This window comes from Gymnogyps californianus, chromosome 1 (genome assembly GCF_018139145.2).
Source record: "Gymnogyps californianus isolate 813 chromosome 1, ASM1813914v2, whole genome shotgun sequence".
Classification (NCBI taxonomy): Eukaryota; Metazoa; Chordata; class Aves; order Accipitriformes; family Cathartidae; genus Gymnogyps; species Gymnogyps californianus.
The window spans coordinates 212862116-212887972 of record NC_059471.1 but is presented as its reverse complement, the minus strand read 5'-3'; positions in this window follow the sequence as shown (position 1 = coordinate 212887972).

The window sequence follows — 25857 nt, the reverse complement described above, 5'->3', positions numbered from 1 at the left end:
GACTATAAATCAATTTTACATGACAGACACATCCACTGTTCCCTAATTTAACAATGTGCACAATAATTTTATTATTATTATTATTATTTCTGTCTGTGTACAGTGAAAAAACTAAGGCAAATGATGCAATCTCTTTTGTGGCAACCTTTTGATTAGGATTCAATGTGAGATTAAGATTCTGCTTTTAGGTATACACTTTTCATCCAGTTACAGGTATCTAAAAAGCTATTGCACCCACATAAGATGCACTGACTCTACTGACTGCCTCTCCCCTGGCTGCGATGGGAACTTACACACCTAATGGAATTAATTCTATATTTTCGATGTTTAAAGTCTAAATCTGGAGCCAAACGTGACGCTTTGAGTTTGATTCATTTGCCCATACATTCATGTCTAGTGCTATTTGAGAAGCCTAGCATCATGTTCTCATACAATAAAAGAATTAACACCACCTTCAGCCCCTGGAAGTAGTTTATCCTATCCCAATTCAAAATGAAGAAGCAGCTTCATAAAGTTTAAACTGAAAACAATTTAGCTTGCATTGCTAAATGCAAGGCAGTAGGGTGAATACTGATTGTTTTTATAAGCCAGCCTATTGTGCCTCAGATTTCCTCCAAGCTTTTTCAAAGTTTCTGTAAACACACACTCCTATTTTTCTGTAGAAGGAAAATGACACACCTGTGTGTTTTCTTTCCAGTCACAAAATGTCTAGAAAGAGCTTCTAGGTGCATTATCTAGATTCCTATTGTTTTCCAACAGAAGTTTCAAGTGTCATGTTACATGTTAATGTTGCTCCTCTTCCCACCCAGGGACAGTACCAAAGAGTCTCAGGGATGGAAAAAAAGATGAACGATCTTGAAAATATTGTTAACAATTAAATCCAGAAGTTACAATTTTTGGTGATCAGTGCCTGATGTAGAAAAGGGCTTAAATCAAATACTGAAACAGAATGAACCCATGAAACCCTGTAAGACTATCTTCTGACCACCAGCAGCTTCCTTGCAAACCTTGTCCCACATTTTCTCTCTAGACAAATTACTCTGCTTGACATAATGGAGAAAGTCCAGTGTGTGAGATCGACTGTGTACAGTTTTAAATTTCCTACAAATCGTGTTAGTTGCTTGAAAATATGTGAAACCGTAGGAATTAGCCATGCTAAAGTTATTCATTTTGGACTCCAAACGAACAACCTCAGAACAGCTTGTTGGAAGGCCTGGCACTTAGCTACAATCAAATTTGATGATGGCTTGTAATGTGCATGTCAAAACGAGGTCAGCCATTTGAGGCTGCTCACTACCAACCTTCCATTTCCATGAGCCAAATCACTGCCCAGATGCTCGTAGAGGCTTGTTATTACCATAATGCCAACATGTTATCCAGGTTAAAATGTGTTTTTGCTATTGATCCAAACACACAGTAAGCCACTGGAAAACTTTATCAAGGAGTGCTATGCTGCTTGTGAATGCCAAAATTCGACTGGCTCAGAATTTTGAAGGACTTTGAGCCATTTGCGATGTCTTCACTCACTATGTTGTAAATTCTGGTTTACAAGATGAGGGGTTAAATGAATCCAGATGTTTAGGTTTGTTTTTTCCTCTCGCATTTGTGTGGCCATTTCCAATAGCCAAACCCCCAAACCAGCACTTACCAAAGATTCCCACTGATTTCTGTGGGTTCTGTGTGCAGCCATTGGAAAACCTGCACTTGACATCCGTCGCCCTGCTGAGATTCCAGCCGATATTCTCACCTTGTGCTGATGTGCTCTTCAGATATAATTGTTTGTCTCTGATTTGCAGTATCTCTTAGTAACCCAGGCACTCTCCTTCTTGATTCATTCCAGTGACAATGGGCACAAATTGAAAAAAAGCATTTATAAAACTCAAATTAAAACATGTCACTCAAATCTTCATGCCATAGCAACGTTTGACTGGCATATAAATAAAAACTATCTGGACTGATGTTAGGATTTTAAGAAAATACATTGTTGCCCTGTAAACCAAAGCTATGAAAAATATGACTAATTGTACTAGGACAACGGTAGCTACATATTCCTATCTGTTTACCTGTTCTAGCTTGAATCACTCAGGGATACATTCTATTCCACTACTGTTAGGGCACTAATTTTAGGTTTGTGGACCTAAGCTTCATCTATCTATCCATCAGAAGATCTTGAAGGCATGCCAGACTTGTGTTTCATTGAATCATTCCTCTATTTTCAGCTTTTTTAATGTGTATATTAGACATCAGATTGGAAAAAAATCTCTTTTATTAAAATTTCTCTCAGTGCTGTAGTTTTCCTTGTTGCACACCAGTATCTTGTGATTCAACTTCTAAGAAATACACAGGTCTCAGGGATATTTTACTCATTGGTGTAGAATTGTATCCTAAGTTGGAAGAGAATATTCATGAATAGAAAGCCATTTTGGTTTTGTCTGTGTTTTCTGCCTCTAACTTTGACTTTCGTTTCCTTAGTTTGTGTACACAGTAAACTTCTTGTGTCATTTATTGGCATCGTTGTGATTTCTATTGTATGATATACATTTTCTCTTTCTTCTATTCAGAAGAGAGAAGATGGACTGTCAGGAAATATTCTTTTTATTCTTATCCTGCTCTATTTTGATAGTATGCAAGTTCATATTGTTGTGGGTTTTTTTGTTGATTTCAATTGCTGTAACAGGTGCTTAGTGCATAAAATGAGTTTGTGCATTAATTAAAGAGAGAGAATCTCAGGCTATTTAACTTAATAAGATGTTAGCTATTTAACTTAATAAGAAGTTAGCTGACTTGATCAGAGTCTAATACTTGCAGAGGGAAGAATTTCTGATAATCATTGACTCTTTAATTTAGCAGAAAAATATATAACAAGATCCAGGCAATGGAAGATGAAGCTTGACAAATTCAGAGGCAGAAATAAGATACTCAGTGTAATTAACCATCGTAACTTCCCTACAGATGTGTTAGATTCTTTGCTGCTTGCAGTTTTGAAGTCTTAAAAATCTTCTGACAAAATCACAATATTCAAATAGAATTTACTGCTTGGTTGCAATGCTAGGCTGAAATTCCTGATGTGTATTGTGTAGAAGAGCAAGCAAGTAGTTTTACAACAAGCCTTGTTGGATTTCACCTACATTTATAGCAGAGTGCTGTCAATTCACTCAGTTGTCTCCATCACATCTTCCATACAGCAGGGCTGCACTCTTCTGCTTTGTGTGCAAGGCCTCCATTGAAGTTCTGATTTGCATCCCTATAGGCTGCAAATGATACAGGACCAATAATAATAATATTTAATAGGACGAATAGCCTAGAATGTGCAGGTAACTGTACTATTGTGCAGTATGGAGAGACACAGACGCCTTCTCCTAGACAGCCTGACTTTGACAAAGCATGATCCGTACTCCAAGAGATTGATTAAAATTAGACTATGAATGTGTATTTGACTCCTCGATGGAAGGCCCTAGTAATAACAGCCTGTACTTATGGCAAAACCAGTGGGGTGTTTGCACCATGCACTTTAGGAGTGGGATTCAGGTCAGCAGATTAGACATCTAATTTGAACCAATTCTCAAATTATGCCAAGATATTCTTCATACAGTCAACAGAGAAGGGTTCCAGAGAGAGGTCCTGCCTGTCTAAGTTTAGGTTTTATATCAAAGTCCTAGGCCCAAATCAACTTCAGAAACAGCCTGTTTCTCTTCTTTAACTGTGTAACGATTCTAAGAGATTAAACCCCTAACTTAGGTAACTACTTAGGTTTCAGGAAAACACTTTATAGTAGACATCTGATGACCTTTAAAAATTACAACTTCCCATTTGCATTTTGCTCCCTAAATACTTGTGAATGCTGCCTAGCCACAACACCTGACAGACCTTCTCTTTCCCTCTTTAAACCCACATTCCTCTTAGGTAAGATGGTTCTTTTAAAAAATTTTGGAGAGATTTGTCGGACTAATTGTAGGCCTCTTGAGACAATCATCCTCAATTCTCTTTATAGCCAAAAAAAAAAAAAAAAAAGAAATAGTTGTTTGTAAGGGATGATTCATCTCCTGTAATGTACTGCTACATATGAATTGCATTCTAATGATGCATATTTTTCCCTATAACCGCAAAGTCAGCCTAATGACATTAGTTAGGGTTTGGATACTGACACTGTAGACGTCTGAAGTTAGGTCAGATGAACCTTCCAAAGGTTGTCATGCCAAACTTCTTCATCTGGTCAGATTAACAGGAGTTGAACAGAACCAGATGTAACTCAATAACATTTCAGAAGACATCTCAGAATAGCAGAAAATGAGTTTTTATTGTATTGCATGCATCATTCATTTATTATTTTAATACAGCAGAAAAAGCTTGTGTTACACGACAGCAAAAACATGGAAATAAATTTTGAATACACTGTACAGAACATTTCTCCTGAATAAACCTTTAATATGAAAATAACACATCATAGGTGGAGTGCCATCAGTATTTCTAGTGCTTAGAACCAGAACATGCTGATTATGCTTTGGAGTGCACACATGGCATTTGGGTACTTACTTAGTTGACATTTTAAGTGATTGAATGTTCGCAACCTACATCCCATCCCTCTTGCTGAAAATGTGCTCCCAGGGTTCATATCCAGGAAAAGTCCTGGGTCATTGGTATAACAACAAATAGATGAAGGAGAAAGGGAAAAGATGTCATCCATAAGGTCATACAGCTTCTTTTCATTGTGAGAGAACAGATTTTTAAAGTCAGCAAAGGATTTGGAAGAGAATGTCAAAGCTTTCAAGGCAGAGATTTCTTCTTCAATAGGGAGCTGGAGTTGGGGAAAGTGGAGGTATTGGAGAGTATTAGGTTTAGAGCCACAGGCATTGCGACTATCCTGATACAACCAAGAGAAAGAGAAGGATGCTAGAGGATGAAAAGGAAACATAAACAACTCCTAGAACAAACATTATTACTCATTGTCCTTTACAATGAAAGAGGTTAGAGTGAATAATAATCTCAAATCCTCCAGCCTCTCATCAAAAGAAAAAAGGAATTTTATACCCATTCTTTGTTTAAACTACGGTTCTGTTCTTTTTCCAGACTGACTTCAAACGCTTCCCTCTATGTTCTACTTTGTTCCAAAAGTCAGGTTAAAGGGGTACAAGTGAGAGGGGTGTCACATGTATGACGAGTATTGGGGTCTATACCTCAACAGCAGCTGTAGAGCGCTCTTTTCCGTTGTGAACCTATTAAGCAAGTAGATGCAATTGCATCGAGGTATGACTGGCTCACCTTATTGCAACTTTAAAAGATCTTTCACTACTTATGTCTTGCAGCAAGTGAATTCAGTTCAACTCTGATTCTGAATAGGTTATCAGGAGTAAGTGGCTTTGAATTTTAGTCTTTATACAGTTGCAGAGCAAAAACTTCCTAAGGGTTGGCTCTACTAAGTAAACACAACATGAAATCCAACTGTGAGTTTCTCTCTAGGTTTGGCTGTTTGTTGAAAATATCTTTTGAAGTTCTCAGATTCATACCCTATCATCACACTAAAAAGCAACACCAGGTAGCATCTCCTGGCAATGTTCATGTACTTGCTAATAAGGACTCCGATGTACTTGCTAATAACGACTCCTGGAAACTGTAAAGTTGCAAGATACAATTCTCAAATGGTGGAACTCTATAAAGTAACTATTTGCATTTTCTTTCCACCAACATGAGATAAAATTTCACACTGTTCAGATAAGATTGCATTTGTATCCAATAAGATTGCATTTTTACCCAAAACAGAAACAGAAAAAAAGACCATTTCCTATTGTGAATCTTGTCATGACAATTTGCAGTTGGCCTATTTCTAGGTTTTATTTCCTTAGAATGCATCAGATCTACCAGTCTGGGACATATGAAAATGTAATTGAGCTTGAAATGTCATCTTGATAGCAAGTGATACACTTAATTCTGTTGGTAAATGTTGTCCAGTCTAATTGTTAAGTTTAAATTTAACAATCAGTTTAGAAAATCTGAAGTGTAATTTATAATGGGATATAAGCTGTAGGCTTCAGCTCATACTGACTTTTCTATTATTATTACTTATACCAGTTTCGGAGGATGCAGCTCAAGAATTTTAACCAAGAATCAAGATGCATGCCTAATTTAACTTCAACCAAATTTGACTATACATCTAGTAAATTTGCTATGGCTGCATAACATGTTCTAACGAATTAAACTTGTATCAAGTCTTTTGCATTCTACAGTTTGTAATTATACATGAACTGATATTGTCATCCTAAACTTCATTAACTTCTTTCAAATTTTCATTGATGTTGTCCATCAGAGAAGTTAGTTGGTACTGGTCTGTGTGTTTTCTATCCTTTTAAAGAGGAATGTTGCTATATTTCAGCATTTGGGGGTTTGAAACCTTGAATTAGTCACGCAGATTTTACATTGGACATTCTGTAATACAAAAATCTTTGAGATAATAGAACATTAGCAAGAAGGAAATAAACTGGAGATGATAAAATTAAATCTTATTTTCCTCACACTAAAATATTTTGTATCACAGAATCACTGGATAGTTGAAGTTGGAAGAAAGCTCTGGAGATCATCTAGTTCAAATCCCCTGCTCAAAGTGGAGTCAACTAGTATAGGTTGCCCAAGATTATGTCCAGACATGTTCTGACTTTCTCCAAGGATGGAGACTCCACAACTTCTCTGGGAAACCTGTTCCAGTGTTTGATGACCTTCACAGTAAAAAAGTTTAAATGGAATTTCCTGTATTTTGATGTGGGGCCATGGCCCCTTATTCTGTTGCTGGTCACCACCGAGAAGAGTCTGGCTCCTCCCCATTGGTTATTTATACACACTGATGACATCCCCCTAAGCCTTCTACTCTCCAGGCTAAACAATCCCAGCTCTCTCAGCCTCTCCCCATTTAACAGGTGCTCCAATCCCTTAAGCATCTTCATGGCCCTTTGCTGGACTTGCTCCAGCATGCCCGTGCGTGTCTCGTACTGGGAAACACAGAGCTGTGCACAGCACTCCAGAAGTGTCTCACCAGTGCTGAGCAGAGGGGAAGGATCACCTCCCTCGACCTGCCGGACACGCTCTGCCTAATGCAGCCAAGGGTGCCATTGGCCTTGTGTGCCACGAGGGTGCACCACTGGCTTGTGGTCAACTTGGAGTCCCACAGGACCCACAGGTCCTTCTTTTCCAAGCTTCTATCCAACTATTTGGACCCCAGCATGTGCTGGTATGTGGAATTGTTCCTCCCCATGTGCAGGATTTTGCATTTCCCTTTGTTACCTTCATGAGGTCCGTGTTGGCCCATTTCTCCAGCCTACTGATTTTCCTCTGAATGGCAGCACAACCATCTGGTGTATCCATCACTCCTCCCAGTTCTGTATCACCTGCAAACTTGTTGAGGGTCCACTCTGTCCTGTTGCCCAGGCCATTAATTAAGCTGCTACACATTACTGGCCCTAATATTAACCCCTGGGGTGCTCCACAAGTGATCGGCCTCCAGCTGAACTTTGTGTTTCTGATCATAATCCTTTGAGCCTGACAGTTCAGCTAGTTGGCAGTCCACCTCATTGTCCACTTCTCTAGCCTGTACTTCATCAGCTTATTTATGAGGATGTTATTGGAGACACTGTCAAAAGCCTTACTGAAGTTGAGATAAACAACATCCACTCCTCTCTCCCCACCCATTGGGCTAGTCATTTCACTGTAGAAGGCTTTCTGGTTAGTTAAGCATGATTTCCCTTTTGTAATTCCATACTGACTACTCCCAAACACCTTCATGTGTTTCAAAAAGGTTTCCAAAATTATTTACCCCATCACCTTCCAAGGGACTGAGGTGAGGTTAACCAGCCTGTACTTCCGTGGATCCTTCTTCTTGTCCGTCTTGAAGACAGGAGTTGCATTTGCTTTCTTTTGTCCTCAAGAGCCTTTCCCAATCACCACGACCTTTCAAAAATAAGTGAGATTGTCCTTGTAATGACATTGGCCACTTTTCTCAGCACTCATGGGTGCATCCCATCAGGTCCCACAGACTTGTGTGTGTCCAGTTTGTTTAAATATTCCCTAACCTGATCCTTTCCCACCAAGGGTAAGCCTTCCTTGCTCCGGATCTTCCCTGTGGTCTCAGGGACCTAGGATTCCTGAAGGCTGGTCTTACCAGTAAAGACCAAGGCAAAGAAGGCATTGAGTACCTCGGCCTTTTCCGTCTCCTTTGTCATCAGACACTCTGCCGCATTCAGCAGCAGGCCCGCAGTTTCCCCAGTCTTCCTTTTGCTGGCGATGTACTTCCAGGAATACCAATGGGAGGTTTCATGACAGCTTTCCTCAGCTGTCCCAAAGCACTTTTGTAGCCTGGGATTGCTGCTTGGGTTACAACGTGGAGTCACGGTAGCCAGGAGCTTCCACTTCCAAAAATGTTTTATTAATCAGATTAGAAGAAAACTGCAACCCCTCTTCATCAAACACACTGTTCAGGCCTTAAACTTCAATTATACCCGTGTTCTTACATATTCATTTTGACACGTGCTTTTTAGTAAGCTCAGTGTTTTCCAAAAATCTGTACTCCTTTGTCTTGTTTCAAATCTGACACTGAAAATCATAAGTTATTCTTGAATCCATTGAACTTATCAATTTACCCAACTTTCTATGTACCTATGCATGGAAAAAAGCTTTCCACTAATTGACATTATAGTCAAGATTCAGCTATGTCTTTGGAGCACTGCTAACTTGCAAAAATGATAGAAATGATGAAAGCTATTGCTACTTAAACACAACAAAATGCAAGGTGTACTTAAGTTGTCATTTCAGCAACGCTGTTTTTTTTTTCTTTTCCACTTATGCTTCATTTCTTCTGATTTCTGTCTCCTTCAAGTATGCAAATCTGTGGTTAGTCACCCTTTTCTGTTCAGATCTTTAGATACAGCAGTGTAGAGATACTTCAGTTTTGTCATTGGCAATAAACACAATTGGATTTACTGAGTTACATAACCCTGAAAATATTCACTTTTGAGAAAGGCAAGATCCTTCGCTAGTATAAACTGCCATGTTTCATTGAAGTGTGCGGTGCCAGACTTGCATTGGCTGAATATTTGGCTCCAAAACCTCCTTTTGAAGTCGATGAACTTCTTATTGTCATCTCTGTGGAATGTGGAACATTGCACCCGTGCCATAATCTTTTAGGTAGAACTGAGACGAGAATTTTCCTCGCCAAGAGGGTATTACAGAAGAGAGAGAACATGTTAACTGCTTTTTAAGCTATACAATGTCGTTACAGAACAGTCACTGCTCTAGCATGAGGGAAAATAATGACTGAAAGAATGGTCACACAGTAAATAACTTTCAGCCCACTGGAAAAGCATTCTTGTTTTCCCACTAAAGACCAAAGATAATACAAAAACTTGAGACGGGTAGTGATAACTTGATTTTCTTCTGCACTGCCCCAGCTTAAACAGTGTAATTTTCCTGTCATACAAAAATATCTGAATGACAACAAGGCAATACTGTAGTTCAGCACCCTGCTTAGTATTGACCTTAGGTATGAACTGCCAGTTCACTAGTATGAGGAGACAGTTACGTGTCTTCTCTTCCACTTAACCTTTCTTTACACGAAACAATTCAGATTCCCTGTGCCTTCCACCAGTCCTCCTGAGCATAGTATGCAGAGCATCACAAAAACTCGAGTGACGTTAATGACTGTTACCCTGGGTTCTCAGGGGATGGGGAGGGGGTGTGATGAACTGAAACGTGCATCACACAACCACAACGGCAATGGCAGAAAGAGGGGAGGAATTTCATCTTCTTTTTAGCTGTAAGATGTGCTTAATGAATTGAACACTTTTTAAACCAACGCAGACAGTGACTTGTCTAGGCCTGTGTAGTTTTTTTTCTTTCAATAGCAGGTTTGCAATCTGACATTCTTCTTTCTGAATGAAAAGCAAATAGGTTAAATGGAGTCAAAATGCTACTCTGCTAAAGATGCAGAGACTTGCATCTGTTACAGGACCTGTTTCATAGCAGTCTTGTGCAGGATTGCCGTGGCATTCACATTACCAAACTGAAAGTAACACGCGCCTTTTACGCTTTTGTTGTAGAAGTAGTGACACCTTGCCAGACCTCTTTACTGAAAGTCAGGTGAATTAAATGAGCTTAAAAGCAATAAACTATATACTTCACCCTATAATCATTGAAATGAACAAGATTATATCTCCAACCATTTTCAGAGATTAAGGTTAGCTCCAAGCATTAAGTACGACTTTTAGTGTTCTCTTCATACAGTACCAAAGGCACAATAGATTAAGTAAGTTACTACGGTCCATAAAATCATTGTAAATGTAATACATCTCAGTTGATATAAATGAACTTAGGTTTTTATATAACAAAGATAAGCCTTTAAATGATGAGTAATATTTCTGCCTTTTATTAGTTGAAGTAGAGAAGGTTTTTATCTTACATTTGTGAAGAGACAGTTAAGACATAACTTCTAGGGATCTCATCAAACAGATTTAGAAGCTTTCACATCAGAAAAGCAAGAGACGCAGATGGTCAACAGAGTTCATCAGGTGAATTTTGTAAGGATTACAGAGAGGTAGCTTGGGTGTTAGTAAAGTTTTAGCATTGGGCATTAGAAACCTCGTAATTTTATCTATATTAAGCACCCAGCAAGAATTTTAATAGTTGGTATTTAGAAGAAGGGACACAAAAATGTTGATGCTATAGATACAAACCAGGTAGGAGGCAAAGAGTTAAGGTGAATGCAACAGCCAGCTTCTGAGCAGTTCTTATGTAAAAGAAAATACTAAAAATATTTTTCACTTCTTATCCTTCAAAACCAACGCAATATTAAAAAGATGTGTTCAATAAAACCAGAGAGAATTCACAACCAATAATGTACAGTTTGTCCAAGCCCTAGTATGAATCCTGTCACTGCTAGTTGCAAAGCTCTTATGCCTCCATGTATTCTTATTGCTTTTTAAAGCAATCTGGACTTGAAAGCAATCCAAAGCTACATTGTTACTTTGTAAATTGATGTACATCAGCGTTAAACCAGTCATTAGTGTGAAGGGAACCAAGAGAAGACAGGGAAGACATAAATTATTCAGCATACAGGGAGACCATTTTTCCATATGCTTCCATTTTTAATATAAAAAATAAATGTGTGCACCCATACACGCACCCACACATATAGACGCTTTCTATGAACCCTCTAGTTCTGAGCATCTTTGAAAGCAATATCATACAGATATAATCTAAATGCTTAGTCCAGTTCTCTGCACAATGGCATTATTGTAAATAGACTATTTTTTGTAATTGGTGAGTAGAGGGACAGAAAAATATGCTAAGTCTGGCTGTGACTAATAGGTACCCATGGTAAGGCTTTCAAACAGCTCAGGTTTTGAACTGTTGATTTTATTAAGAACAAAATTTGTCTAAAATTAAGTACTTTTCACAATTTTAGCCATCATATATTGTACTAAGAGCGATAGACCTCATTTGTGTTCATATCTTTTATGTTTTTTAATAATTATCTTAGATGCTGAACAAATACTCAGCAATATTACAGAGAAATTAGTTCTGGAGCTGATAACTAGTCTGAATATAGCCTGGCATAGAACTGGCAAATAGCAGAACTATACCCTTTAAAAAGGATGTCTTATAATCCCAGGATGTACCAAAGGAAAAAAAAAAAAAACCTCTTCTGTCTCTTCTGTATTAAAGAAATAGAAATCATAATTTTTTAAAATCCAATTTTCTTTTACAATTTTATCTGTATTTAATGTACAAGCTGCGCTGAGTGAAAACTTAAGTTGAACCAGGCAATGTCATTTTCCAATTTATAATCAATAATAGAAAATATTAACATGCATTTCTGGTGCCGCAATGGAACATTTATGAAGCTGTATCTGTCCACTCCCATTTGCATGAAATATTTGTGGTCCTACCATGAGTCACAAACCTCAGAACTTAAATTTGGAACACATGCTTCCTAATAGCTTCTCTTTAATAATGTATCTGTGTTCCTAATCAATGTGAGTGAAATGTTTTTGTAATTTAATAATAAAGTGGGTACATTCAGTATTTTGAACAGGTGAGGACAAATCATGTTTGCCTGTGAATAACAGCTTTTATCATTTACTCAGTGGGATCATAATGTATTCTTTCAATCTGCACCAAAGGTAGTAGCAGGAAGCTATTTTATAGATTTCTTGGTAATCTGAGCTGATGTTATACCTGTTACAGGACACTTCCAATAAAATAGAAACACAGCAGGATGAAAAAAGATACAAATGGTGTTTTTACACCAGTCAATAAAAGCATGACTCTGTAGTAATAGAAAATTTGTTCATGAATTGTGAAGTACCAGTGGCTCAGTTGGTAAGGTATTAAAATAATTCATGTTCTGCCATTGTAACTTCTTCTTACAATTATACCTTTAATTTGCTGTCTCATTTTCATTGTCAATGAGAAAAAGTAAGTCAAGTACATTTATGGACCATATCATTAAAGTAGTTTATTGGAATGACTTTTTATTTTGTAGATCTTTCCCTGTAAGAAGGAAGTCTAGCACATGTGTACATATGAACTTATTTCTAATGACTCAAGTTCATGTTTTAGAAGTTGTATTTTAATGATGCAAAACTTACTCTATTTGAGATTCCAGGTCTATTTAGTCAACATCACAGAACCACTTCCAAAAACATTAAAAGGTCTAGGCTGCTATCTGCAGGCCAACGCATGTCAGCAAATGCTTTTCTGCACCGAAACTCTGCAGATTTCTGGAGTACTCCCAGTAGGCATAAAGGTTACCAGTTGGGCTCAGTTTGCAGGACAGAGTCAGTAATTTGGAAAAGAGCGTTACAGATATGGAAGTTAATTGGGTGCACCGGATTCTGACCACAGTCACACTACTTAAATTGGGAGTCATCGCAGAATGAGTAGAAATTTTTCTGCTTTATGGTTATGGTCCATAAGCTGTGATTCTCATCAGTGTGGGTCTCGCATTTCTTTCAAACCAAGAAATGAAAATTAAATACATTGAAGAGAAATATGAGTAGCCATGCTGCATCTGAAATGTAGTATCTCTGGCTTGCTGGAGAAGATTCATATAGCTGTTATGCTCTCAGTTTTGGTAAATAGTTGTTTTGGCACATTTAGGTGTCCAGTCTCCATCCTTTTAACTGTGGATTTTGCATTTTTTTAATATCTAGAGGGACATTGCTCTTTTGCTTTTGTTTCACCACATGTGCACTTGTTATTTTTTTTGTTGATAGGAAATTCTGATTTTTATAAACATGTTTTACTTTTAAAGCACACGATGCTAAGCACATTCAGTCTGTAAGGAAATATTCTTTCTACCTTCCATGGGAAAAGAGAAATCATGAGTGATATAAATTTTGCATCTTAGATCTCATTTCCTCTTTAAAATATAAATCTTGTGCAAAGGAAATAGGGACTCCATTATCTCTTAAAGATGAAATAGCTTCTAATATGGATAGTCTGCATTCCCTCTGTCATGTTCCTGGGGGATAATAAATAATGAACTAAATGTCATATTTTGAAGTCTCTTAGTTCATGGTGATGCAGCTTTCTTACATGTTTATTAAATTTCAATCTTCATTAGACAGAGTTAGCGGAGAAATTAGGTCCCTCTTGTATTGGTTTAGTAATGCAGAGTTATAAAATAAATAAAAAGCAGACAGGTTTTTGTGCTTTTTTATCATCTGTGGGTCTTTCCTTGATCCTGACTGTGCCAGGTACACTGTCTGTGACTGAATCAGCTGAAACATTTGTTAAAATCATTTCAATAGTGTCCATTATAAAGGCTAAAAAGGGAAAAGAAGATTTGAGATAATGTGCTATATTGGAACAACAGTGACCAGCCTGAGCAATTGCCAAACAAATTTGGTAAAACTCTTTATAAAAGCTCTACTTAGCACAAATTACCCGGGACCTTCAGGTCTGTTTGGGTCCCAGACATAGCGAAGTATGTGAGCACCGGCCCTGTCACCATCTCTCTTCATCTCTACACTCAGCTGAGTCATTGGGGCCATCTTTTTTAATTTCTCTTCAGTATCCAGGGGCTAACCTAGTTCAGGTGGAAGAATTCATGCTGACTTGATGTTTGCTTCTCACCTTTACCAGAATTAGTTTAACAATCTAACATAGGCATAAAAGAAGTTGTTTGGGAATTCAGAAGTGATTCAGGGACTAGTAAATCCCACCTGCTGGATATCCTGCTGGTTGGTGGTTTTGAGCTAAATGGCTCAAATAGGCCGAACAGAGCTTAGGTTTCTAGGCATCACCTCCAAATGTAATGCCAAAAACTTTTCAGTCCAGCTCTCTGGGCACTGAGACTAATGCTTGTGATGGTCTTCACATATTCTCTGCTCTCCAAGAGTTGAAGCAAAGCCTTACCTTATGCTCCCATCTGTTGGGAGCTCCCATTTGCAGTTCATCTCCCCAGGGTTATAAAAGAGCTGATGGTCATAACACACAGGACAAAAAAACCCAGATGTATACCTTACCTTGATAGTATCCCAGAATAATTCTGGTGGGTAGGGACCTCAAATGGCCTCTAGTCCAACTTGCCGCTCAAAGTAGGATTACTCACAAGATCAGACCAGGTTACTCAGACCTGTGTTCAGCCAGGACTTGAGGCTGAATACAGGGACAAAGAAAGGCTGACTAATGGAAATAATGATCAGAAAATTAATAGTTGCAGCTAAAAAAGGTGAGAAATAAATCCCCAACTGGGGGGCCATTTGGTTATAATTACTAACACACAACTCTAATAATAGCAACATGTACAATCACACATGAGAAACTTGCTAAGCCAGGTAAGTACCATATAAGTAGAAACTAGTTATAATTAATCCTGTAATTAAGAAATGGACCTTGGAAAATTATGAATTTGAAGTTATGTAATACTTTAAAACCTATTTTGTAGAAAATAATAATCATTTCTGAAGGAAAAGGAAAAGAAAAATACTATAAAAATACAGTATTGTCAGTGGCAAGATAACTGATTGTCTAGTTCAGAGAAATTTGGAATTTACTAAACTATTTCCTCTGGTAATATATGGAAAATCATATACTCCTGTTGGAAAAAGTGGCAATTAATACAGAAACTGTAAAGAAGGTCAGCTAAAAGGAGACAAAGTGAAAAAACAACGGGATTGCGAGGAGGTTACAGATGGATCACAGGATTATTGGAGTGGTAGGATGCAACTGTGAAAAAGGATGTGAAGAGAAGTATTTCTGTTATTTTTGCCACTTGCCATACTGTTAAGACCTCGCTGGGAAAATAGAATGCAGCGCTGATCACTCCTGTATGAGAAACATGCTTTCAAACATGAACAGACACAAGCAGAGGCTGCTAGGATCAGCACAGAAACAGTGTTTCCCTTGCAGAAGGACACAAAGAGAGTTTGGCTTGTTTAGCCTTGCAAAACATAGACAAAGACAGGACATGATTGCTCTCTATAAACTTATCAGGTGGGTAAACACCAGGGAGAAGAACTGCTTAAACTAAAGAACAATGTTGGTCCAAGAACAAATAGTTATAAATTGCCCATGAATAAATTTAGGCTGGAAATTAGATAAAGTTTTCTAACCCTCTGGTGAGTAAGGTTCTGAAACAGTCTTCCAGTAAAAATAATAAAGGAAATAGGGAATCTAGTTGGTTTTAGGAAGGGGCATTAAATAGTTTTTGAAAGGGATTATATGGTGTGGGTGCCTGTGATGAGCAGATTGGATTCAGTGACCCAGTGGACTCTTTCCCATTTTATAAGTAGGTATTCCAGTCAGACCGATTCTACCGGATTATATTTAACTCTTTACTCATGGGTGTTCTGTTTGAGTGGATAGTGATACAAATGTAGGAGTCCTCCCTGGTGGCCCTAAACCAGAATTAATAATTTACTTTTCTGGTGTATTTTATGTGAACTTGAAGGTAAAATGTATCAGAGAATGAAAACAAATAGGACATTCAAAGTAGGCTGCTTGCTGTTCAAAGCGAATTACAAAGAGAACAAAAAAGACACAGGATGCCCCCAAGAAAATTTGCAATTTAAAAATAAGAAATAGTCAACAGTTAGATAGTGGAATATGAGGAAACAATGAAGCAATATCGGTCGGCATGCTGAATAGCTGTGTTAGCACATGACAAGTTCTTTGTAAATATGTTAAAGGAGACGTGAGGAGGAAAATGAGGTAAGTGTATTTATGTGAATTTGCTTTAAAGCTTGTACGGCAGTGAAAGTGGAAAGGCAGAAGAAGGTGCATACATGTGAGCAGTGAAGTTGAAGGTGTACTCATTGCTTAACCAGAGACAAGAGTCCACCGCATGAGAGAGAGAGAGAGATGATAGACAGGCAAGGCTGCGGGTGGTGAAGAGCCATGAAAGTAAAGGGAATGGTTCCCATTTGATGCATGGGAATGCAGCAAGCAAGGAGAATAAATTAGTATTAAAATGACAAAATCAGAGAGTGATGTTTGCAGTGGCATTCCAAGTGGACACAAGCAAGTTAAAGTTGCATATGTAAAAAAAAAAATGGTATCACAGAAACAGAGATACAAATAAGAGATCCAGCTATGTTGGTGGGAAATAAACCCTTCATATTATAAATGCTGTGCCAAATCAACCTATAAAACTTGAGTGAAAGTGAAACTTGAGCCTGAAAATGAGACTCTAGCATGAAGATAATGCACATATGGGAAATTTAGGAATTCAGATAGGATCTATAAATTGTCTAAAGATGGACATCCCAGATGATTACAGATGCTTAAGCACCTTTGACTCCCAGTAAGACACTAGCTCTTCAAGGACTCACGTTGGGGTTTTTAAAAATGCTCTGTCTTAAATCCAGCTCTAAAAATTGTCTTTTCATGGGTAAGTAAGTGTTTAGTTTTCTTCTGCACTTACGATGGAAAGACATTCGTGTTAGACCCAGCATTTAATTTTTCACTTTAAGTCTTTGTATCCATTTATAACTTTGCAGAATTATTTCCTTCAATAGATATGCTCTGATTCTTGAGTATGGGCTTCATGTACTCAATCTACCCTTTTTTTCTCCCAAGTGATATTTAGCAATTATTGTTATTTAATTCCTGGATGAAAAATTACAGGGCTCTGCTCTGTAATTATCAATGACCTTTCAGTGTAGAAAAATGCAGCCAATCAGATGCAATGGGACTGCCACAGGTAGCCTAAGTATTTGGACAGCTATCTTAGGAAGAATGCTGTCCCTCCTCTGGATCTCTCTTTTGTTGAAGGCCAGTGGAGATATAGGGTAGATTTTCTTATTGCTACTTGTCATTTTAGAATTAGTTATGTTAAAATACAAACTAAGAGTGAATCTATCTGGAAAATGACACAAGACTCATTTATTTCATTGCCTCGGACAACACTTGTTTATTAAGCCAATAAACATAACACTAACATCGGTAGTACAGCAACCCTGGAGGTACATATGATATCGGGTACTATACTGACACATGAAAATTCATTCTTTCCGTAGAGAATTTATGGTATAGCTAGGAAAAGCCAGTAACAGTGAACAGGAGAACTTAAATTATCCTCATTTAAGAGAGAGAAATGCAAAGATAAGTGTCTGATTCAGCAAGCCACTGACTTCAGGCATGCAGGATAGTCTGCTTCACATCCATGACTGGTGGACCTCCTCCAGTGTCTTCCTGCATCACAGCCTAGAGTGGTCTGTCCCAGGTTAGAGGAGACTGTGCTGATGAGAGAGGTATAGGACTCTTGTACTTTCCTCTGGAGACAAAAACCACTCATTGACATAAGCACACTTCTGCTGGCTGCCCTGCCTGAGGCATGGTCAGGAGGTGACAGGCAGTAAGTAGCAGCATCTATGAAAAAGCCTAGAAAAGAGCCTAGCAAAGGCAAAGGCACTAAGGACCCTGATGGGAGCTTCCCTCTCTGCTGTTTCTTCAGGTGACTCCACACGGAGCCATCTCTGCTAATCCGTGTTTGGTGTAATAACTAGACACAGCAAAGAAGAAATATCTTCTATGGATCTCACTGACTGTTGCAACACAGCGAATCACCCTTCCTGGGGCAAGTCTTGCCCTCTATTCATAGGATGAGCATCACAGTACTTTTCTGAGCTTTGAAACAGGAACAAAGTGAGCTGGCCCATGTGCTTTTGCAAAGTTATTATTCCTCAATTTATTCATTCAAATTTCTAAATAGGGCACTTTCCACTTACCTCCATGACTATTCTAAGTAATACATATGATAAGAAGGTCCTAGCACTCAAGATATTCCCTTTATTATTTTGGCTTTTTGTCTAACCTGATTGGAACTAAGCTTAAAAAATTGTTCACTTGTCTAGTTTCGACGAGGTTTTGCTCAGGCTGTGGTTATACTGATGCACTGACGCCCATCACTGCCATAGTAAGTGAAAGCCATTTCTTTGATGGTCTACAATTGCCATGTATTCATTGGTTACTTAGACCTTAACAGCTTTTCTTTCTGAATCATTTGCCCTACTAAGTACTACACTCACAGAAATATCTGTCACCATTATTAATGGACGTTGTGTTGCAGAACCACAGTGCCAAAGCATTAGCTATAATTATCTGCATGAGTGCTTATGTGTAGGTAGATCCAGGGACATATGCAGGTAAGATTTTCATGCCTATATGACACTGTGATAACCAGTGGTGCCAAACTAGATAGGATCAAGAAACTGTGAGGCACACTCACAGAGCCATGTGTCAGAAAGGGTTATATGTGTAAGGAATCTTTTTCATCCACTGACCCAGAGTAAACTGTGAGAGCTGCTCAGACCATACCATTTAGGATGGGAAGTGAAGGCAACTGCTGTCTCAGTACTAGGAATCCAATTATCCTTTTGGAAATCAGCCAAGATCCTGGATCTAATATAGATATAGTATTCCATACTAAATGATACAGATTTTTAAGAACCACTTGTGGCCAACTTTCCGTTCCACTTGCTTATTAAAGACATTTTCAGCAGCCTCTTGTGTCCTAATAACATAGACATTACCTCAGGCTTGACACAGAGAAACAGAATGTCTACTAAATTCAGCCATTCTGGTGCTTTGTCTTACAGAGAAGACTGCCATGAACATATTCACCAAGCTATATACCCTATATATCCCGCTAAGCCTGGAAGATCTGAGAAGATAACTCCTGAGGTTGAGTGGCCGTGGGTGGTAGGATACTGTTGAGTGTAAATGAGAAGAGAAATTTGAGCATCAGAATCTTAACTGTGAATCACCACCACATCCAACCAGCATGATACATTAATTTATAATTAAATGTTGACTTTTTTCCCTAAGGATATTTTGGCTTCTATACCAGCACAGTTCATTAGTTAGTCACTGTGGTTGATCCAGTTATTGTCATGCCTTTGATCACTTTCCATCTAACTGAGCATGTTAGAGTGGATACCAAAAACCTTTGTGCTTCTTCATAATTACAGGCAGAACATTTGCTTCCTATGCAAGGAACGGCATTTTCTCAGCCTCAGTCATTGCTTCTCATGACAGTCCTCTTATTTCATTGCAACTGCTGAAACTTTCTCAAAATCTATGTTTTGTATCATGATGTTTCCTTTTCCTGGAGTCATCTACGTCAGTGAGATAACCAGTCTTATTTTCATGGGACTGTCTTGTGATTCTTAAAATGAATAATTCTTGCTAGTACAGATGAAAAACTGGATTTTAAAAAAATCTAGTTAAGATAACATCTATGCTATTGGTGCTTTAGGTCTAAAAGTACTCCAAATTATTATATTTCTTTGCTTAAATATAGTGCACAATAGAGTTCCTGTTCTGAATCGGCCCTCAAAGAATAATGGTGTTTCTGCCTGTCAGAAGGTAAAGATGTAGAAAACATGAAGTTTAGAAGAAGCTTGACCAAATTTAAGTATCCTATTTCCAGTACAATTCCCTTTACCTTAGTTACCAATTATTTGAACTTTCTTACTCAAAACAGCAGGGATTTTGATTCTTTACAAGATATTTTCCTATTTAATTTTTTATAGTTAAAAAAAAAAAATGTTTAGTGCAAAAAACAAATACAGAGCTGAAAATATTTTTTAGTAACATTGTCAACACTGATGATTTGCAGATGATATCAGCTTGTTAAAATGCACCATCAACTTTATAAAACATCAATTTCTCTCTTACATTTCTCACAACTTCCGCTATACGTAACACCTAAGACTCCCATAACTGAAGGTTTAATGTATTTTTTAAACCTGCCTCTTTAATCTTTCAGTATTTCTTTGAGCATTTGTCAGAACTTTGTGCTTACACACTTTCATTAACTCCCCTGTACAGTCATTCAGTTAGGATTCGTTTAATGTAACTTCAACCATCTAGAAGTTAGTATGTGGAGTTAACGAGCAATCTAAGCTTTCTGCAGGGACAGCTGATCCCTTGCTAGGATACACATCTGATATAGATGGAATTATTTTCTTCTGAAGTTGTTTATCTCTCTCCACTGACTACAGGGGAAGCCTAGGCAATTACCTCAAAAGAAACACGAAATATTTTAACAGCTAAAATGACGAGACGAATTCCTCAGCCTTCTCTTCTTTATGTGACTGAGCTACAGGAGAGGAAAGGACTGTTTTCATTTTTTAACAGGATATCACGATTGTGAATCTAGCAGCAGAAACAAAATTGAAAACTATGCTTGGGCTCATATTTTGAAATTAGCAATAGTGGAAATTGCGTCCCTCCTAGGTTCATGCGTATCACTTGAAAGCGTGTCTATGACTGTATTTTCTGTGTCTTAGGTATAACTGCTGTGTTACAGAGCTAAGAGGCAATCAAGGCATTTGCCCACTGCCAACTTTTGGCGTGACTCAATATAATAACTAAGCCGAGGCTGTCAGCAAAAGGGACCATCCCTCTTTCCCCATCTCTGGTTGTTCACATGCATTCCCTCCTTCTTCCTTGACTAAAGCTTGTATGGGGAGGTGATTCAATGCAAAAGTCTCTTTTCGAGGTTAGTTTTGTTTAAAATTCGCCCACTGACCTTGCTTACCCAATGCCAGGTCAGCAGAATGCACCGGTTGGATTGGTCATGGGGGGAAGAACGGACTGTCCTCATTTGCACCTTCAGCCTTTCTAGATAAATGGCAAATCACACCCTAAACAACATCGTTCTCATGGCATGCATGGTTTTGACTTGTATGCAAGATGTATATAGAAATGTAAGTACAACTATATAATATATACAAATGTAAGTACAGATAAACATTTTTTGCCTTACATCTTAAGAGCAATGAAATATTTTGTATTTATTTATTCTTATCCTAAAATATCAGAAGTGTACACTGATCAAGCTTCACACCCTGAAAAGAAATTCTCTCTAGTCTGGACTGTGTAACCGACTTGCAAATAGCATAACATGCTGCTGTCCTGCTCCGGGTGTTACGACTCCACTAAGTTTGAGGGATGAAAAACCCAATCTTTATACATGCTAGAGAGAAAAGGAGAGTGATGCATAATCAAATTGTGGTCAGGAAATTTATCAAAAGCACATCACTCCCGAAAATTGTAGCCAAACTTTCAAAACATTGCCTTTCCAAACATTGCCTTTCAAAACATGTTTGTGCAGTGCTTTGAAGTTGTTTTGCTACTTATACAGGATTTTATATCATTAATGATCTATCTTGTTTTTATATTACTTTTTGTGTCTTTCATTCATTTCACATTGATTTTTTCCTGATTTATTAAGGTCTCAGTCTCAGACCCTAGACACTCTGCAAATGTAAATTGCTGTACAGAAAATAAAAATGCCAAAATCAGGCTGTGCCTGCCAAGTCATAACTCAATAATATCTACCATCTATGAAAATAAAATCCATAAATACTTCTTAATATCTACATTAGCTTCATAGAGCATAATCTGTAAACGTTGTAACCACTTGCTCCTCCGATGTATGAAGTTACTTAATCCAGATGCTAGAAGCATTTCTTTTACGAGCATTAGTATTAAAGTGCTGATCAAAGTGAATCTTCAAAGCTTCCACATGTCTATGTATTTGCAGGATCCTCGGTGATCTGCACATAGTCTTGCCACCGTATTTCAGACTGTTTACGTGCTAAACTTCATGTTCAATATATAAACAATACTGGATTGCACTAAGCGCGCTGTGCAAATACTGCAGTGTGGAGAGTGCTTTCCCCCTGGGCTGCACAATACCAGGAAAACACCGGGAAGCCCTTCATAAAAGCAGCAGGACTTATTAGAGGACTGACTGATAGATTTAGGAAGATGGAAGAGAGTAAGAATGAATCTGACTAGTTTGACCAAATAGTGTCTCAGACTTATGAATAAATTGGTCTAGCAAATCACTTTTAAGTCTTTGTCCCTTATCAGCAGGCACATAACCAATTTTCATTATGGGTTGTAGGGCACCCACAGATAAAATTCATGCCATGGTGTCTTTCTACCTTATGGATATGCAGGTAAATATATCATTTATCATGTGCTTCTTCCTATTCATTTGGAAGACAGTGGAATATTTTGCAGCATATTCCACTGGGATATGTAGAAAACATTGATATCCTGGTATGCAGTAGCCTCACATTGGTTTGAGAGTTTAGTTTGCACAGCAAATATGAGGTATAATGTACTTGAATTATAATGCAAAATGACTGTTTAATTCAAGAGACATTCAAGGATTTAGATAACTGCAGGTATATACAATATGTATGAGGAATATATGTATATCCTTATTTTGAGCAGGAGGACCTGACATCTACAGGGATTTCAGTATTACAAGGAATAACACTAGGTTTCCTTAGCATCTCTAAAGTATAAACCCATCTTGATGTTCAAGACGTCTTTTCAGTTTACTCTAAAATTAAGGAAGTCAATTCGTTTAATAAATGAGCACCTTTATACGTAGAAAACAAATTCACTGTGTGTTTCAATGGATATTAAACAGGAGGAAAACAAGTTGAAAAAGCATAGGATAGCATTTAAGCAGAAGCTGATAGGAGCAGGGCACTCATCTCGCATCCACCATGTCCTCACCCCTTCTTCCATGTGGATTCAGCCTAGGAGGGAGCTGGGTGGCTCAGGGAAGGCATGCCCAGCTCAGGAGATGCTCTCTGCACAGCAAGATCCCTCCCAAATTTGACAGCAGTCTTCACGGGAATTGAAAGCTACATATAATAGTATTAACTTCCAGGGGGATGGCTTTGCAGTCACATCGGGGGGAAACCATGTGTAATGGGTGCATACGAGGAACCCATATGCAACCCATATGCAGTTTCCCCCCCTTCGCAGTGGGACCTTCGGCCTCCTCGCTGCCCTCTCTTCCCTGAGGGATATTGCAGCTGGAAAGACAGAAATACCAAGAGGGCTTTCTCTGCACACTGTAGGTGTGGATATATGTTGTGATTTCTGCTCACATTCTGCTGCATGCATCGTGCTCCGCACTGCCCATTAGCAAAGTACCTATAGACTGAAAGCGGTATGTCAAGATGCTGACGCAGTCAACTTTCTTTTCATCTGAGTGTTGATTTCTGCAGTTCCTTTGTGGTTCATCTGCTGACAAAGTTTCCCTCCCATAAGAAGCAGCAGACTCATCGCTATTTCTTCACTAGCTAGGAGAATAAAGCTGTCCTTGCTGCAGAGCCGTGCTCCACCCAGAGTGGGGCCGAAGCTGAAATTGCAGAGAGCATCACACTTTAATGCACAAAGGCACAGCTCCAGGGTGAAACAGCCTTTCACTGCATGAGGAAGAGGCATGCAAAGGTGCTATTTCTGTCCTGGCTGTGTGAGGAATTGAGGCATTTCATCTAAAAGGATTGTTTTTCTAGAAACCGAATTTAGGTGCACATAATGCACCAATCAATGCAAGACAAACAAAATGCACTAAGCTACTGTTATTGTTGGAGATGGGATGGCTGAATAGCTAGAACATTAATCTAATCTGTTAAGGACACCCCTGTTGGATCTCAGTTGTAAGTGTTTTGCAGCATCTCGGAGAGCACAAGGGAAAAATCTGAAAAAAAATCACTTAATTTGAAAACTGACATAATTCACTTGGAAATGCTGTAAAATAAAGCTTCCATTCAGAAGGATTGAGGCAGGCCTAGGCCAGTCTCAAATGTTTGCAACTATTAAAATATTAATTATGTGTTTGCTTGTATTTACTATAATTTATCTGTGTTAATTTATATCAACATAACTTGGAAGTTAAAAGTAGTCTATACACAAGCATCAAATACTTAGTAACTGTTTAGGGAAAAAAATATATATGTATATATATAAAAAATACACATAATTTTTTACATATATACATATAAATATATCTCAGAGCTGCTATTTGCAGACTTTGATTAATGTTTTTGTGCCAAAGCTTTGAAATTAAGTCACTACCCCACAATGATTTTTCTTTTCCTTTTAAGCACACATATTAGATAACTTCTTGATACTTTCCAGGGCTTTTTGATGGCCGAGAAAGGAATTCTCCCATCTTAGGAGGACAAAAGATTACATGGAAATGGGATGTGCAGGTGAATTAGTGGAAGTCTGCTGCTACCATGAGAGTCCTATTGCAGCCAGACACAGGTTAGAGCAGCAGAGAAACTGTTCCAGTTAACACCAGAGGATGAAGAGGCCAAAGGACCTGACAAGTGAAAAACTATTTTTGTGTGCTTCTTTGGAGCTATGCACTGCTGGAAAGCAAGCAGATACTTTGCATCAAATGATCTTTACGGATATTTAAATAAAAGCTACTCTGTAAGAGCTTCCAACTTTATATGTGCCCCTAACCACAGACAGGACCAGGCACTGAATCTAGTCTTGATGTTGAAATGTCAGCTGGACGTTGAAACTCCGTTTGTAGCTTCAAGTGACCTGTGGAAAAATTCCACATGCAAATGTAAGACTCAGTCCTGCAATAGAAGGACTCAGTCAGACTTCCTTGTCTCGTATTGTACTTCTTCACACCAGCCAGGAGTGGGTAAGGGATAAAAGTAATAATATCAGATACTCAAACATCTACATCTTTTTTCAATTACTTCATTTTTTTCTTAGTAGTCTCTTATCTAAATGTGATATGGTCTTAAATGAACTCATCTGGAAAGACTTGGTAAATCAAAGTTCAAGTTGATCTGACTGCAGATTTCCAGTTAAAAACATTCAGATTAGATGATTGGAACTAACCATTACACAAGAATTTGGCTAAAATCTCAAGGAAAAAGTTCTATTTGTTTAGTAACCTTTTTTTAATAAAAACATGCTTTGTCTGAAATGTTTCATGGAGGCTGAGTCTTTTTAAAAAATTCCAATCAATACACATTTTGCTGACAGAGCAATTTATATGCCACGAGACCTTTGGATGAAAGTTATCTATACAGATATTAGCCTTTAGTATTCCCATTATATAACATATGAAAAATTGGCAAAGTTCTTGGAACTGGAAGAATCTTTGAACTAGAATTATAGTTCTATCACAGAAAAATTTTGAACAGCGGAAGGTGGTGCAGATTCATTGCTAGTGTCCTGCCAATGTTTTTAAAGGGCTTCTACACAAACACGCATACACGCATACACAGAATATCTCATAACTGAGATAGACCTATAATACAAATACACCACTTGCCAAGCAGATGAAATCCATGCACTTCAGCTATGACTATTATGCCTGTCAGTAAAACATGCTGCCTAATTCACTTATGCACTTTAAAAACAAGGTAGGAAGTGAAATCCTTCTTTGTGGTGTGCCTATTCCAAAGGCAAAAAAAAATTTGCTCTTCAGAAGTGTTTTTCAGAACCCCAAGGATAAGTCTTCTCTAGCAAAGTGTTAGCTGTAGACAAAGAGGGGGTGGACTCCATCAGAGACAGAAAAAA